This window comes from Narcine bancroftii, chromosome 1 (assembly GCF_036971445.1).
Source record: "Narcine bancroftii isolate sNarBan1 chromosome 1, sNarBan1.hap1, whole genome shotgun sequence".
NCBI classification, from domain to species: Eukaryota; Metazoa; Chordata; class Chondrichthyes; order Torpediniformes; family Narcinidae; genus Narcine; species Narcine bancroftii.
The window spans coordinates 88,845,527-88,864,631 of NC_091469.1; the positions used below are offsets into that span (position 1 = coordinate 88,845,527).

General features: G+C 39.2%; 1 protein-coding gene across 18 annotated transcripts in view; it reads right to left on the bottom strand.

Annotated features, from left to right (window-relative positions):
• LOC138760976 (astrotactin-2-like) overlaps positions 1 to 19,105 on the bottom strand; it is a 1,981,947-nt gene that overhangs the window by 1,492,583 nt on the left and 470,259 nt on the right. The window lies entirely within an intron of this gene.

Below are 19,105 nucleotides of genomic sequence, written 5' to 3' on the forward strand. Positions count from 1 at the left end.
TCAAGAAAGTTTTTTTTCCCCCAACTATCCTATCCATAATGAAATACCAGGACTACCAAACATCAACACTAATACAACATTACAATTTTGCACTAACTGCAACAGAGAATTATAATCTATCCTGTTATGCATTTTTTTTCTTTTGTGTGGTCATTTAATTTATATTCTTTACTTGTTAGTGAATTTTACATACCTGTACAGCAAGAATTTCAGTTAATCAGTAGAATGTTTTCAAATATGACAATAAAGTCTCATCTTAGATGCTGGGGATGACAATGGTACAACTTAACCACTCCTCAATAACCTACTGTGGGGATGCAAGTCAGCTGCTCCTCTCTAAATTGCCCAGGGCTTGAGCTGTTCAGGCATGGGATATGATCTCTACCCCAAATCATCCTAGCTCAACCTTATCAAACAAAATGCTAAATTTGCTGACACAAATCAATCATTTCACGTGCCCTTTGATTGAGACCAGTTACTGTTGAGGAAATAGGTTGATTTGAAAGTCTTCAATCTCATCAAACTTCCTCCACTGTTTTAACTCTCTTTATCCATGCAACTATCCAAAATGCCACTATTCACTCCAAACAGGTATGTTGGACATCCCCAAATATAATAGGTCAATTATAGCAAGTTGCACCTTATGCATTAAGGCCAAGAGCTCTGAATTCCTTCCCCAAACCTCCTTGTTTAAAGTATTCCTTAGAAACTTCAATTTTGACTAAGCTTTTAACCTCTTGCTTTATTCTTTTCAAGTAGCTCAATGTCTTTTTCTTTATCATGCGCTTGACCCCTTCCCCACCCCACCCCCACATGAAGTTTCAGGATCATTGTCTGAAGAACGCATGCAAAATCATGAAGGATGCCTTCTGCTTTGTACACAGCATCTTTCAGCTACTCCTGTTGGCAAAAAGATATAGGAGTATCAGACACAGCTGCACCAGAATAAGGAATTGCTTCTTCCAATGGGCAGTGAGAATCCTGAACGACCAATGGAATTGGTCACATTAATCATCTGAGATTCTCATATTCATGAAACAATATTTATTAATATGTATAGATGAAAACTTGTTCTGCCAATGTTTTGTTTGTACGTGTGTTATGTCTGGTTCTGTGTTTGCGTGTTTTGCACTGTGTATGCTGTTTTGTCAGGTTGTACTTTACAATCAGATGACAATAAACTTGACTCTCTCTGAATAGTAACTGAATGGAAAAGAATCCATCACACACACAAACTGCTAAAGTTGACAACTTCAATGAATAAAAAGTTATAGATTTTCTATACTAATGTTACAATGTTCTAAATCATTAAAATGTTCAGTTGACTGACTCACTCCCTTCAAACACCACACAAGATGAATAAAACCCAGCCACCAAATGCTGAAGATTTTTTCAGCTCTTATCAATCTTACCATTTTGTGCACTGCTTGGAAATGGACATTAATGGAAGATTATGCATGAACAAATTCTATATCACATGTAACAGAACAGAATGGTCAACCACAATTATTTTCCTTTGAGATTTTTTTTCCATCTAAACTCCGCCAACAACCTTGCACTCGATGTCATCAAAACCAAGTTGCTGATAGTTGACTTTAAGGAAGGGATCATTTGGGGGATCAGAGGTGGGGAGGGTAATTAAATTAAGGTTCTTGGGTGTTACTATCTCAGATGATCCTTCCTGGACCCAACACACTTATGGCATTGTGAAGAAAGCACATTTACACCTCTACTTTATCAGGAGTTTGTGGAGGTTTGATATGATATCAGAAACCCTGGCAAATTTCTACAGTTACGTGGTATGAAGTGTGCATTACAGTCTGGCATGGGGACACCAATACCCCAGAGCATAAAGCTCTCTAAAACGTAGTCAACACAGCCCAGGACATCACAGGCAAAACCCTTCCCACTATCCAGAACACCTACAAGGAAAGCTGCCATCAGAGAGCAGCAGCAATCATTAAGGATCCAACATCTCAACGCACATTCTGTTCTCACTGCTGCCATCAGGGAATAGGTATATAATGCCACAAAATTCACATCACCAGATTCAGGAACAACTGCAACTCCTCCAATATCAGACTCCTCAACAACAAAACTCAATCAGCATTCATTTAAGGACCCTTACTTGTGCATTTCAATGATTTTTCTTATACTCTCTGTATTGCGTAGTCAGTTTATTTACATTCGTTATCTGTTCTCAGTTCTTTATTTGTTTACATATGTACATTGTGTAGAGTTTTTTTTTGCATTACCAATTAATGGTAGTTTCCTGCAAGAAAAAGAAGAATCTCAGGGTTGTAAATGCATGTAATCTGAGAATAAATCTGAAATCTGAATTTAAATCTGAATAAATGGAGATGGAATTTAATCCTGATAAGTATGAAGCGATGCACTTTGGGAGGATTAATAAAGATAGGACAAAATTCTAATGAGGAACAGTAGTACCTTGGCAAATAAGTCTAAAGATCCATGCAACATTAGTTTTTTTTCAAAAAGGCATAAAAGACATGGAGGTAATGTTATATTTTCATAAAAATTATACAAAATACTGTATCTGGTCATCATACCATTTTATGACATTGAGCGAGGTCATTTCAGCTCAAGTCAGTACAAGCTCACAGAGCAATCCATTCAACATTAATTTTCCCTTTAACCTATCCCCCTATATTTAAATCAACTACCTCCAATTATACATTAGGATCAGATTACTGTGGCCAATTAATAAACAAATCTGTACATCATTGGGATGACACTAAAGCACCCAGGGAAACAGATACAGAACATACAAAATCCACAGAAATAGCATTGGAGGTAAAGATTGAAACAGGGTTGTTGGAGTTGGGGGGCAGTGACTCCACTGATGTACCACTGACTGCAGGATGAACTGATCACACAGGGAAAGGTACAAAGGAGATTCACCAAGATGTTGTTCAGCTCCATTGAAGCAAAGGGGAGACATTTGTTCTTATTTATTTTGATATACAGCATGGTAATATGCTCTGGTACCAACGAAATAACCAATTAACCAAAAAACCCTGTACATTTTTTGAAGAGTGATAGGAAACTGGAGCACCCGGATGAAACTCATGCAGGTTTGTGGAGTACATGCCAACGCCTTACAGACTGTGCTGGATTTGAACGCATGTCACCGTTGCTGTAATAGCTTTGTGCCAACTGCTGTGGTATCTGTGATAACAATGAAGGCCAAATTAATAAATAGCTTGAATGTTTGATCCATAAATTTAAAACTAGAGGGCATGGAGTTCTTGAGGTAGTAAGAGAGCTTGAAGGGATCCAAGGAAGAACTTCTTCACCCAAGAGGTAGAACCATAGCACATTACAGCACCGAAACAGGGCTCCTCAGCCCTTCTAGACTGTGCTAAACCATTTCTTTTTTGCCACGTTCCACTGACCTGCATCTAGTCCATAGCCCTCCATACCTCTTCCATCCATGTACCTGTCCAAATTCTTCTTAAATGTTAAAATTGTGCCCACATTCACCACTTCAACTGGCAGCTCATTCCACTCTCCTACCACTTCCCTCAAGTTCCTCCAAAACCTTTCCCCTTTCACCCTTAACCCATGTCCTCTGGTTTTCCACCACCCTCAGTGGAAAAAGCCTATCTACATTTACTGTCTATCCCCCTCATAATTATAAATAGCTCTATCAAATTTCCCCTCATTCTTCTATGCTCCAAGGAATAACCTTTCCCTGTTACTCAGTTCCTGAAGTCTAGGCAACATCCTAGTAAATTTTCTTTACCCTCTTTCTGTCTTATTGATATCTTTCTTGTAGTTAGGTGGCCAAAACTGCACACAATACTCCAAATGTGGCTTCAACAAAGTCTTATACAACTTTCACGTAACATTTCAACTCTTGTACTCAATACTTTAATTTATAAAGGCCAAGATGCCAAAAGCTCCCTTTACAACCCTATCCACTTGGTAACCTCTGAGAAAAAACTCTATCAGATTGGTTAAACATGACCTACCATACACAAAGCAATATTAACTATCTCTAATCAGTCACTGGTTATCAAAATAGGTTCCTACCCACCACCCCAAACAGTATCTAAAATAGTATGCATGTTATTGAGAGGGACAGCCACAGGGGTGCCCTGCACTGCCTGCCTGTCCCCTTTCCCTCTCCTTACTGTCACGCATCTCCCCTCCTCCTGCGTCATAGATGTGATAGTGCCCCTGCAACTTCTGTCCATCAGCCCATCTGCCTACTGAATGATCCAAGTTCATTCAACTCCAGCTCCAATTCCTTAACTCTGTTGTCAGGAGTTGCAGCTGGATGCACTTTTCACAACTAAGTCATCAGGGATATGGCTGTCTTCCCTAATGACCCACATTTTGCAAGAGGAGCATTCTCCTGCCTTGGCTGCCATTCCTACTGACTATGACTAGATGAACAAAATATGTGATATCTATAAAAAACTGCCCTTAACTGTGTCTATATGATTAATCTTTTTTCCCTCAAATAGGGTGGCCCTTTCTGACTTCATTTCCAACTATTCCTTGCCTCTTACCTGTTCCCGCTAAAACCTGCTGCCTTACCACTCTGACTCAGCCCATTCCAACAATCACCACTCCCACGTGGTTGGACTCTGGAAAACACCGCCTGAAGGCATCTTTGAGGCAGGTGCTCTTATAACGTTAAAATATCTAACCAAGCACTTGGATCACCAATGCTTTGAGAGCAATGGACCAAGTGCTGGTTCATGTGATTATTATGGATACGTACTTGATAGTCAGCATGAATATAACAGGCCAAGAGGCCTTTTTCTGAATAAAAGGTTCTGGGCAAGAAGCTTCAACAGATGGACCTTTCTACTCTTCACCAAAAAGCAGCTCACCAAATTTCTTTTGTAGATATCTGTACATGTGTTTAATCAGACAGATCTCCCTCGAACAGAACAGCAAATTGCAAAGCACAAATCTGCACTGTCTTTAAAGTTTATCTTTCATCCCTGAAAGCATCATGTTGTTCTCCATTTATGAATATACTGCATACAATCTTTTCATACAAGTTTGAAGAAGAGAAACAAAGAGATACACTCTCAAATGAATTTCACCATTCAATGAGCTATCACAGCAGGCTTCTGATTTATCACAGCCTCCCTTACAAATAGGGCATGTACATAATTGCTCTTCCAGACCCAATGGAATAAAAAAAAATTCACACTTTGCTGTTGTGAGATTCTCCATCAATGAACAATAAAATCCCCAGGATACGGCACCTATAGGGATTGCGGATGCCAGTTACATGAATTCAAATGTTTCAGTAAATGTTGAGGATGAAACACTTGGAGTTGGTAAAAATGCATGTTACTTTACTTTAAAAAAAATGTCATATTTATGCTTTTAAATTATATTTGGTTGAATAATTGAAGTACAGTAAAATCCCCATTATCTAGGATAGCGGAAGTACAAATTTTATGGTTGACTGATACTCACTATTTCAATGCCTAACATTTATGCCTGCATTAAGAATACACTGTTTAAAAACCAAAAGACAGTGCAAAATATAAAGTAATATGAAGAAAAACAGCATTGTAGTCCTTAATTATGTAAAGTTCAATTTAATCAGGTATAGTACAACTCTGAATATCTGAAATGGTCGGGACCGGGCCTATTTTGGATTAAACATTTTTTTTCGGAGATTTGGTCAATTTTTCAAAACAACCCAGTAGCAACAACAAATCCTTTGTAACAGTGTTTAAACAACAAACAACAAGGGAAGGCTTTTTACGCATTAAATTCTCACCAAAAAAATGCTGGCTACACTGATCACCGACACTTCCCCATTGAGGCCCCGCTTCTGACAGGAGCCTGAGAGTCCCACTCCTGCCTGGGAGCTTGAGGACCCCACGGCTGCCAGGAGCCTGTGGTCCGCTGCTTTCACTGCCAGGAGCCATACATCCCCGGTCAGTTCGGCTCCAAAATAATTTTGGATAAATGAGGATTTCTGATTTGTTTCGAATATCATCATTTATCCAAACTTTAAAAAAAAATTAGACAACTGAGGATTTTGGAGAATCCAATTTTGAATAATTGAAATGCTTCTGTAATTCCAATGTTATAAAATTGAAATTTGAACCCGAGTTGTTGGTGCTGTAACAGTGTTTCACTAACCACTACACTATTTGTGCCACCATCATAATTAACTCCCCTCCCTCAAGTTTATAGATAAAGCCTGACTAATATATTTAATACTAATAAAGATAAACTCTTACTAGGCAGGAATAGGGAAACACTTTGGAAGATTCACCCCAGCAGTGAGCGACATTGGCCGGCTCTTCATCCTGGGTGATGCCATTTTATTCACACAAACTTTATTCAAACTTTATTCTGTAATAATAGTGATCATGTTTGCATGGCCACTCGCAAGGCCTTGATTATGGTTACTGTTTGATTAAACTTGGCTGCCAACAGGGGGACACAGAGCAAGACAGAGAATGAAGACCTATAATGGAGTTTGGCAGCCTCACGGTATGCCTCATGTGCTGTTTATATCAACTTTAAAGTAAAGAACCTTTTCCTTCATCCATGTGTTTCCTAAGAAATCACACATAGACACACAAGATAAAACATGGTGTCAGAAGTGGGATGAAGGAAATTAAAAGGAAATATTTTAAAAGGTAAAAATCTAAAGTCAGCAACAGATCAGTGAAGAGAAACTAACAAAGAGAAAAATGGAAGGATTACATCTACCAGCGAAACTTCACCTGAAAATTAGAACAATTTGAACAGCATTTTGGATTATATTTTGTGGTAGTCGGAGCTAATGAGAAAAGTGATAAAGTGAAAGCTTCATTTTTCTTATATGTCGTAGGTGATGAATCCCTGGAGATGTACAATAACTTCACATTTGTTGCTGAAGGAGACAAAATGAAACTAGAAAAAATAATGGAACAGTTTGAGGCATACTGCATATCTAAACATAATGTGATCCTTGAGCGGTTCAGATTTTTCACGTGTATACAGAAAACAGAAGAAAGTATTGATCAGTATGTGACTGAATTGAGAAACAGAAGCAAAACGTGTAAATTTGGTGGACTGACTGACTCGCTGATAAAAGATAGACTTGTGTGTGTTATTCCAGATAACAGTCTTAGGGAAAGACTGCGAAGAGAGCAAAATCTAGACCTTGAAAAAGCCATAGCACTCTGTAGGGCTAAAGAAACTCTAAAAATGCAGGAAAAAGAGCATTTAAGTGAAAGTAGCTGCAATGTGGATGCAGTGAGCAAGAACAGACATAAACCATTAAACAAAAAGCATGCCAAAGTAGAAAGAATGGCGTGGCGAATGAACAAAAATGAAAGGAACAATCGAAAGCCATGTTGTCAATGTAGTACATAACACTACCAAAAAAGTGTCCAGCATATGGTAAAACATGCTATATGTCCAACAAAAGCATCCATTATGCCCATTGCTGTAGGGATGAAGTGCCAAAAAGCAAGGTTCATGCAGTAGATGAAAAGGAGATAGTGGGATTCTATGTAGATGTGACTGAAAACAGAAAAGAAAACAGAGACTGGATGTTGAGATTAAAAATGAATGACATATACATTTCAGTTAAATTGGATACTGGAGCACAAATTAATGTAATATCAGAGAATGATTTTAAGAAAATTAGACCCAGACCAAAGACAGATGGAACAAAATTGAAGGTGACAGGATATTCAGGTACTGATATACCAGTGCAAGGGGAATGCATGGTCAAAGTGAAACACAGGGACAAAGAGCACATGCTAGCATTCATCATGGTACCAAATGATGTACAGGCCATACTAGGTTTAACAGCCTGTGTGAAATTGAACCTGGTAAAAAAGAGTCCTTGTTGTAGAAAGAAAATGAGAGACAGTCTATGATGATCAAATGAAGGAGAACAATTACCTATTTCAGGGTCTAGGCTGCCTTCCAGGAGAGCACACGATCAGAGTGGATAAACTTGTGCCACGGATAATATATCCATGCAGAAAAATTACACTTGCACTTCAAAAGCAACTAAAAGCAGAGTTAGACAGGATGGAAAGCCTTAACATGATTCAGTCATTAATGAACCTGGTGGAGTTCACTTGTTGTGGACAAAAAGAAGGGAAAGCTTGGAATTTGCCTGGATCCAAGAGATCTAAACAGAACAATAAAGAGAGAACACTTCAAGATTCTGACATGTGAAGAAATCATGTCACAGTAGGGAGATGCAAAGTTTTTCAGCAAGTTAGATGCATCATCAGGATTTTGGCAGTTAAAATTGGATGAAGCAAGTTCAAGACTGTGCATGTTCATTAGTCCATTTGGCAGATACAGATCCCTAAGGTTACCATTCAGAATTGCCTCAGTTTCTGAAGTGTATCACAAAACTATCCATATGGTCTATGAGCACCTGGATGGAGTTGATACCTCAATGGATGACATCATAGTATGGGGAACCATGAGAATGGAGCATGATGAGAGATGAAGGAAAGTCCTGGAAGCAACAAGGAAAGCAATCCTGAAGCTAAATAGAGAGAAATGCTAGCTCAAAGTGACAGAACTAACATTTGTAGGAGATATTATTGGCAGTAAGGGCATCGGATCAGATCGTAGAAAGGTGTCTGCCATTGGGAACATGACAAGACCACAAAAAGGACGTACAGATGTTTAATGGTAAATTCCAACCAAACAACTCGGAAAAGATGGCCCCATTGAGAAGATGAACAGAAAAGAACATTGAATGGGAGTGAAGTCATGAGCATTAAAGTCATGGAGGGAACTAAAGAAACTGCTCACAGAGGAACCAGTTCTGAGGTTTTATGACCCAGTGAGACCCATCAAGATATCTCAGATGCATCACATAGTGGGCTCGGTGAAGTTCTTCTCCAAAAGTATGATGACTGGTAACCATTGCGTATGTATCACATTCAATAACAGACAAGGAGACATGATACGCTCAAACTGAAAATGAGCTGCTGAGCATCACATACGCCTGTGAAAGGTTTCATCAGTTTGTGTCAGGACAAGCAATCAGTGTAGAGACTGATCATAAGCCCTTAATTGCATTGTTTCAAATGAATGTCCAATTAAAATACAATGACTGATGATTAGGTTGCAACACTAAACACTAAATGTGGCGTACACTTTGGGTAAGCTAATGTACACAGCAGACACATTGTCTAGAGCTGTTGATACGAGAGAGCCGGCAAACACCAAAATGGATGAAAACGTGAATGCCTTCATGAACATGATTACAAGCACACTGCCCATATCAGATGCAAAAATGGAGCTCATAAAGTCAGAGACTTTATGAGACAACTGAGAAAAAAACATTTTGGATGGATGGCCCAACATGAAGCAGGACTGCTCACCTGACGTTTCAAATTACTGGAGCTGCAGGGCAGAACTATCTACAAAGACATCATCTACAAAGGAAGTAAAATCCTTATCCCAAAGAGTCTGAGAAAAGAGATGCTAAAACGGATCCATGGAGGGCCACTCGTTATCAAAAAGTGTAAGAAAACAGCACAAGAGGTGATGTACTGGCCAAGAATCAACAATCATATAACAAATGAAATGTCAAACTGTACAATATGCTGGAAATATCAAGCAAGCGATCCTGCAGAACCACTAAAGCCACACCCAGCACCATACAGAACTTACCAGAAGGTAGGCGCTGACCTATTCGAATGTCAAAGGGAAGGACCATCTTGTAGTCACAGACTGTTACTCCCTGTATCCAGAGGTGTGTAAACTGAACACCATCACTGAAGATGCTGTAATAACAGGTATGAAAGCCATATTCTCCAGAAAATAGGCTCCAGTTTTGCAATTTAAAGTCTGACAGTTTGCCAAAGATTGGGAATTTGTACTGTTATGTGCCCAGAGGACCCCAAAACACAGCAGCAATAGATATTCACCAAGGCAAATAGTTACTTAAACAAAAGTTGTTTTAAATTATCTTTAAACATGAAAACAGAATCATACTTTAACTTATCACTATTAATTTAACTAACCTAACTTCTCCAAATTCATTGGTTGCAGGCAATTCTTACACTGTGCACAGAATTTAACATATATGAAGTTCACCAGGCTTTGGTGCTAGAAAGGTAAGTGGTTGCCACTCAGGAAGGTTCTTGTCAGTTTTCAGAGAGGGATTTGTTGTTCGCTGGATACCCACAACAAATTCATTTTATTCAGCCACTTTGGTGCCTTGCTGAAGAAACTTAACCACTCAGGGTTCTCCAGATGATAACCTCTTTCTTTCAGGTCATCACAGAGTTCCTTTTTGTTTCCCTTATTTCAAAGGAAACATTAGGCATCCTGTCCTCTCCTCTTGCATGAATCACAAGGGCTTTAACCAGGCTGAACTAAGCACTCACAACCCGTCTTCCAAATGGGGTTTTTCCACAAGTTTATCAGCTTGTCTTGTTCCAGTCCCAGCTACTGCTACTGACTCTAAAACTGCAGAACTGATCTCTCTCTCTCTCCTTCTCTCTCTCAGAGAGAAAATCTGTTTTACTCTCTCTGCTTTCAAAACCACATGACTCTTAGAACACAAAGTTCCATTCCAGACAGCCTGTAACACCGATGAATTCTTTCATCTGTTGCCTTTTTGTAAACAACAATCCATGAGTGAAGTCTCTTGTGCACTCCTCTACATTTTTGCAAAGACTCCCTGGAGCTGCCCTGACTGGTTTGAGCAGAACTCAAGTATTTTAAATGAGATCTGTTTTAAAGTGTTTGTATGTGACATACAGTTAAGAAAGAAACCTGCCCCAATTTATATTCCAAAATCACTTCTATATACAATACAAACACAACATAATTTGTCACGGTACACACCATGCCAAGTCCTCATTTTCCACAGTCCAATGGTCTAGTGGAAAAATCAATACAGACAGTGAAAAGACTGATGTACAAGGCAAAAGACAGTGGAATGGACTTCTACCAGAGCATGCTAGTAAACCACACAACACTGCTCGAGTGTGGTATGTCACCAGCACAACTCCTTATGGGACATAGGTTAAGATCAAACCTACCCATTCAGGAGAACCTCCTAAAAATAAAAGAGTGGTAGAAAGTGAGAAAGTTCAAAGAACAACAAAGAAAAACAAAAGTATTTCTTTGACAGAGGAACAAAAAACCTCCTGGAACTCTACACTGATGACGAAGTAAGGTTAAAACACAAATCAAACTTATGGACTCAGAAGGGAACTGTCTTTAGTGAAGCCCAACCAAGACCATACACCATTCAGACAGATGAAGGTGTTGATCTTCAAAGAAATCGTCAAGACCTTCAAATGGAACCAGCCACAGTAGATGGACAGACAAATACTGTTGATCAATCTGAATACACAGGTGAGAAGACATCATATGAGGCAACAACTAAGATCCAAGGACAATCAATCTGGAGATCGTGAAGAGACATTAATCCTCCTAAGAGACTCATCGACCAAATTTAAAGACTCCTGTTATAGAATGAAGTAGAGCTATCTTATTTGCTCTTCAAGTTTTAGTGTACGTAGATGTGAATGTACAAAACAAGTTTAAAAAATGTTAACAATGTTGATAATAATGAAAATGTAAGTTCCTAGTTTCAGTTAAAATTGCAGAATTATACAAAGAAAACATGTTAGTTAAAAATAAGCTACTATTGTTTTAAGAAAGGGAGATGCAATGATAGTGATCAGGTTTGCCTGGCCACTAGCAAGGCCTTGATTATAGTCACTGTTTGATTAGATTTGGCTGCCAGTGGCAGGACACAGCAAGACAGAGTATGCAAGACTTTAATGGAGGCTTGCAGCCTCATGGCATGCCTCATGTGCTGTTTACAACATATTCAAAGCACCTTTATTCAAACTTTATTAAGACAACTGCTGCGGCTGGGTCTTGACTGAAACACTCTTCTAGCTCTCATCTTAACCAAAGGGCTATGTGTTGTTACGTAGAACATTTAGTTTTATAATTTAAAATTCTATTTAAATGTTTCATTTTAAAAAAAATAATTTTATTAATTTATTTCCTCAATTTTTTGCCAGTTGCTTGGGGTTGCCACTTGCTTGAATGGCAGATATCAGGGAATTTACTGTACAAATCTCAGGGTAGAATTTCAAACTCTTTCCGCTGATCATTTTTTTGAAATAGGCATGAAGCAGAATCATTCAGCTGAAATCAATAGGTCAGATCACCAAATCAAATACTGCTTTGTTGAATTCTCTTCTTCCTGTCTCTTCCATCCTTCATTATGCGATTTAATTGATACTGATACAAGAATGGCCCATTGAATGCTAACAGCTGCCTTATCAACACCTCTGTCCAATGCATGAGGCAGAAGCTGAAAAGTTAGGTTTTTTTAGGATATTAGTTTAAAATCCAGTACTGTCATAACACTTCATCAAAATTTCAAAATATGACACATGCTGAAATCATTTTAACCCCTTGCCAGTTATCTCCCTCACTTTTCTCTCACTAGTGCTAGCTTAAAGTTTGGATGTGATTCAGGAGACAAAATGGCATTTACAAGTTACTATGGCAGTATCAGTAAAATTTCCAGCAGTGGCCTGCTGTCCAACCATAAGTGAATGACAGAAGTAACTGAATTTTACTCTCACCTTATATCAACAGACCTACAACTGCAGCAGAGAAACAAAGGTGATCATCAACTCATAGATCAGCCTTTTGCAAGCACAGATGTATTGTCAATTTTTGAAAAGCAGGAAGGAAATGTTTTCCAATCATTTCTACAAATGCATACCATTTTGCTCAATCTGAGTGATTTATCCCTTTCTTTTCACCAAATAAAAGGAAAGTGTAATAACTTGCATTAAAAATACAACCTTATGCCCACCTTGCATATCTCAATGCTGCTGTATTTTTCACCATTATTTAATAAGCAATGGGAGAAAGAACAAAAATGCAAAAGCACAGAAGGATTGTCCATCTTTTTCTTTCTTATGCTAGGAAAGGTTGCAACTTCAAGAAAGTGTAATCACAATGCGCTAAAGATGATTGATGTTTTGACTGCTTTTTTAAAAAAAGCATCAGCAACTTGGAGAGGACTGGTGGAAAAATGGGTGTGGATCACTTTATTCATCAATCACCTGTATTATTTAGAACCTGCATTATTCAATCTGTTAAATGGCTGAGAGTTGAAGTTTATGATTAATACAATCCTGAAATGGCTTCTCCAAATTAAGTCCATTTATAACATTAATTGAGATTCTGTCATGGATACAGAGAGGTCACTCTCATGAGCTAAGACTACACCAGTCTCCATTGTGGAAAGGAATGATTACCCTTTCACTTGTGAAATGTGGGATAGAACATACAAACATAAGAAATAAGAGCAGAAGAAGGCCATTTGGCCCATCAAGCCTTCTCTCCCATTCAATTAGATCATGGCTGATCTAATAAGATGGTCATCTCCACATATCTGCTTCCCCCCCCCCACCTCTCTTAATTCCCCTACTATGTAAAAATCTATCTGACAAGGTCTTAAATATATTTACTGACGTTGCTTCCTCTGCTTCAATGGGCAGCAAATTCCACAGATTCACCAGAGTCTGGGAAAAGCAGTTCCTCCCCATCTCTGTCCTAAATATACTACCCTGAATTGTGAGGCCACGTCTCCTCATTCTAGCCTCCTCCACCAATAGGAACAATGTACTTATCTTATCTCTGCTTTTCATAATTTTATACATTTCTGTAAGATCCCCTGTCATTCTTCTAAATTCCAGCAAGTACCGACCCAGATGGACCTTATTTTATTCTGCTCCCCCTTCAATTCTTTCTCCAGAAAGTGTGTTGTTGATTATGTTTTTTTGCACTTCCAGAGCTCAATAATTCAATCGCATTTGCTACCAATTTCCACCCTACTCTTACATTTATGTGATCTATCTCTGATTCTTTCCTTTGGTTTCCTTTCTGGATTTTTTGTTTCTATCTCAGGAGACAAGCAGCCAAAATTGAACATCAGTTACACGTCCAAAGATTCCCACAACTTTTTTTTGATTCGAGATACAGCATGGTACATTAAGATCAGGACCATTTTTAACAGAGACACAGCACTGCTACACCAAGATAAGGAAAGCCTATTGTTTTTTTTACCAAGACCTCATTTTGGCAGTGCTCCTCGACCAGCATATAGATAGTACCTAAAATTAGAGATTCCAGATATCAGATCAGTGGTTGTTACAGATTTGCCTGAAGTCAGTGATGGGCCAGTTTTCAAGAACTATCCTGAACATCTGAACGATTACACCAGGTTGTTTTGGACTTCATCAAAACAGCTGTGAGCAAGTATGTTCTCCCCAAACAGAAGCAATCAAGTCTGGAGCCTGCTGATGAGCCAGATCTCAGGCATTTAAGTCGTAAATTCAGAACAATACGCAACACAAGGGTGTAACCTACAGAAAACCATCTCCCAGGTGAAGTAGAGATTCTAGATGAGAATGAAAACATTGAAGGACACCAGAGAACTGTGGCAGGGAGTAAAGAACAGAACATGCCAGAAAACCAAATCTGATGCAGAGGGAGACATGGCCCAATTTGACTTCCAAAAAAAGGAAGAGCCACTGCTATCCCACGTCCCCTGATGATCATCTACTGTCAATATCTGAAGATAACTTATGGCCTACCTTCAGGAGAGTGAATCCAAGGAAAGCAGCCAGTACGGACAGTGCACACGGCCGAGTAATGAAAATCTGTGCTTATCAAATGACCAATGTTTTCACGGATATCTTCAACATCTTACTCTGGCAAGGAGTGCTACACATCTGTTTCAAACAGGTCTCAATTTTACTGGTCACCAAGAAGAGTGTGAAAATCTGTTGAAATGATTGTCGACCAGTGGCACTCATACCAAGAGTGATGAAGTGTTTTGAAAGGTTGGTTTTGAAGCAGACAATAACAGCTCCTGTCTGAGCAGTGACGTGAATCCATTCTCATTTGCCAAATGTGGGAACAGGTCTATGGCAGATGCCATGTCACTGGCTCTACAAAAATCCCTGGAACACCTGAACAGCAAAGATGAATACATCAGGATGCTCTTCATCGACTACAGTCCGGCATTCAAGCCAAACTAATGAGCAAACTCCAAGCCCTGGGCCTCAATACCCAACTGTGCACTTGGATCATGGATTTCCTCCCCTCCATATGCAAGAACATCTCTGGCACAATCTCCATTAGCACTGGATTCTTAGCCCACTGCTCAGGGTCAGTCTCAGGAGCTATAGAGCCCAATTGGAAACATTTTTTGCAGAGCTCCAGGCTCACAGCCATGGTCTGTAGAATCTTAGGGATAAAAATAAAGTTTATTATAGACTTTATATCTCTATGGTAGAATGGAAAGCAATGAAAATGTGTGCTTAAATAGTGCACGTGAGTTAATGAACCGAATGATCTAAGCACATTTTAATACAAAATTGCAATCATGTTAACCTACAAGTAAACAAACAAAATGTGTAGAATAACTTTGAAAAGTAAATAGTTACAAAATCACTTGTTTTAGTGATTGTAAAATAATTTAGTAAAAATATTAATTTTATTTTTTGTTTAGAAAAAAACATCAAAATGTAAGTAAACAGCATTGTTGGAAACAAATGATCTTTTTTGGATTTCTAAAAATCACTTAACATTAATGAATTATAAATAATCCATATTATTATTGCTTTTTTTGATGAAAAAAGTTATCTATTTTGCTGTTTCTCTGCAAAATCTTTTAGGATTTTGTCTAAGTTTAAACTCTAGCTAATTTCAGATTCAATGGATATAATTGCCAAATTGTTCATGCTTTCTTGCTGAATTGATGATCTCAAGTAAGTTTTGAACTGTTTCAGCTTGGAAAAACTTTATTCTCCTGATGCCTCAGTCACTGGGATTGACAAAAACAAAATCTGAAGAACAATAAATAAACGGAAATGCAGTAGACCTGTTGTTGCAAGCAAGGAATTCAAGCATTTTCTTGGGGTTTTGAATCTCTGGTGGAGAGTTAGCTTCAGTGCCTCCATTTCTTAACAACACATGTAACCATCTATATCAGCCAGTTTGTGGTTGTAACTTATTCTTTTTCCTGTGTCAGCTTGTCATCTGTCAATGCCACTTCTAGATCTGCTGCACATTTTCTACGGTGTCCTTGGTCAGGTTCGGAAAATTGCACTGAAATCCTAAAAAAATTTGATGCTTTTTCAGTTGTTCAAAATGTGACTCAAGTGTTTGCAATGCTTTATCTACCACTTGATCAAAACATTGCACTCTGAAGGCTGTTTTTGGATGTGGCAAAGGAGCATCTGCATTTTCGGAGATAAGTATTTCAGCAAACCTTTCTCTTTTTCAGTTTCAGCCTGCTTTGCCTCAGCTTTAGCCCTCTTCTTAATACCTTAGTCCCTTAGTCTTTTATTCATATTTACAGGGACCACAGAATCCTAAAAAAAACATCAAAATATTAAAAGTATGTGCGTAGTTTGTTCACAGTGTGGAATCACAGCTAAAAATGGTGCCATGATGTTTTTTGACATTAATTAAGCATCATTCACGCACACATGTTCAAAACTTGAGCATCAGTGGTGCTCTATCTAAATTTCAATTGACTTTTCAAAAGTTATCTTAGGCGATCCAGTATTTTGAAGATTGTTATTTTGGACTTCTACTGAACAGTAAAAAAAAAAATAAAATATGAACAGTATAAACAAACACTACTGCCTTTTTAAGAATTCAGAAGAAAATTAAAATCGTTGCTGTTCTCTCTAAAACCTGCAATTTGTTGTTAGGTGCCTGCTGCAATATGTTGTGTGTCTTTGACAAGACTAGAGTAGATATTACCCTAGCACGGGGGTCCCCCTTAGGTGCAGAGACCAATTGGCTTAAAGCTGGCCCTGGCTCTGCTCTATTTTCTTTACCCCTACGACTGAGGGGCTCAGTGCAACAACAATACCATGTACAAATACCACAATATTGAGCTTTATAAAAAGGGGCAATGAGTCAGCATACTGGAGAGAGATTGAAAACTTGGTTGAATGGTGTACTAAGAATAGCCTCTCCCTCAATGTCATCAAGATCAAAGAGCTGATAGTAGAATTTAGGAAAGGAAAGCCAGAGATATATGCAGGGGCATAGCCAGGTTCTAAAATAAGATGGCGAGTCAGTGGTTGAATGGAGGGTTGCACAGATATTATGGCAGCGGGGGGGGAGGGGTGGGTGATGGCAGCATCAGACCAGAGTGGGGGGTGGAGGGTGGGGGTGGGGAGTTAGTGTCAGTGTTGGACTGGAGTGGGGGCAGGGGTGATGTTGGACTGGGGGTTGGGGAGGGAAAGGCACAACTTTTGAAAAAGGTGCCCCTGCACCCCCCCACCTTAGCTACACCACTGGATCATTAAGGGATCAGAGGTAGAGAGGGTAAGCAAATTTAAATTCCCGGGAGTCACTATCTTGAAGGACATTTCCTGTCACTGTGAAGAGAGTATGTCAGTGCCTCAAGTTCCTCAAGAGTTCGGTATGACATCGGAAAATCTGAAATTTTCTACAGAGATGTGGTGTCCAGCTGCATCACAGAATGGTTAGGGGCACCAATGTGATGGTACAGATTCTATCACCAATGTGTATATGTACAGATTGTAGTGTAGGATGACTGCGATTGGCTGAGAGCGTAGCCACACCTACTGGCAGGTCTTAAAGGGTTGCTTCTAACCAGACCAGGTCATGCTGGACTGGTCGACCTTCTTGTGATATGCTCCAGTCTTTTAGTTAATAAAAGCCTTGGTTTGGATCAACAAGCCTTTATTCTTTCGACGCGCTCCACAACCAATACCTCTGTGCAGAAATCCTTGCAAAAGGTAGTGGACACAGCCCAGGACATCACAGGCAAAATTCTCCCCTACATCGAGAACATCTACATGGAACACTGTCAGTGGAGAGCAGCAGCGATCATCAAGGATGCACACTACCCAGCACATGCTCTGTTCTCTTTGATGCCATCAGGAAAGAGGTACAAGTGTCACAGGACTCGGACCACAAGGTTCAGGAACAGTTGCTACCCCTCCACCATTAGACTTTTAAACAACAGACCCAATCATAGACTTATTTAAAGACTATTAGTTTGCACATTACATTAATGTATTTGTATTTTTTTCTGTATTTTCACAGTTTGTTTACATTTCACTCTTTTCTTTATCTTCTTTAATAGTTTACAGTTACCGATAAGTAGAAATTCTGTCTTGCCCTCAAGAAAATGAATCTCAGGGTTGCATGTGATGTCATGTATGTACTCTGACAATAAATTTGAACTTGGAAATTTGTAAAAGGCCTTTCCAATCCACAAGCCCACATTGACCAATGACACCTGATAATTTGCAAACGTACACCCTCCAACAGCATCTGCGGTCAGGTCTAGAGTTATGAGCCTGCAGTCATGTAACTCCTCTTCACTCCCTGCCATCCAAAGAGTGAAAGAGTCCTTTTATTTCAAGCATGCATCCACTTGCACTTCTTCTAATCTAACGCATTGCAGGTGGTGCTCGCAATGTGACTTCCTCAACATCAGAGGAAGCAGTGGAAATTGGATAGCAGCTTTGCAAAGCACCTTCATTCAGTTTGCAAGAGCCACTGTGAACTGCCAGTTGCCTGCCACTTTAATTCTCTATCCCACTCCATCTCTGACTTGTGAACTGTTACTGCAAGGTCCAACATGTTGGGCGGTAAGATTAAAGTAGCAGAACAGTGCCATTACAGCTCCAGCAACCCGGGTTCAAACCCGATGCTGACTATCAGGAGTTTGTATGTTCTCCCCTGTGCCTGCATGGGTTTCCTCCGGGTGCTCCAGTTTCCTCCCACTCTTCAAAATGCATGGGGGTTGAAGGTTCATTGGGGTATTTGGACTGCGCGGGCTCATGTGCCAGAAGGGCCTAAATTTAAAAGAAAATTAAAAATTTAACAATCTTGAGGACAGGACCTCATCTTCTTTCAAGGCATGAAATACCTTTGGAACTCGATATCTATTCAGGTTTTTACTTTCCTGTTTGTATCAGATCTGGCCAGTCCTGATGTGAGATTTACATTCTATAATGCTAATGCGGTTTTATTCTGTAGACACCACCTGATTGGTGAGACATGTCCATTATTT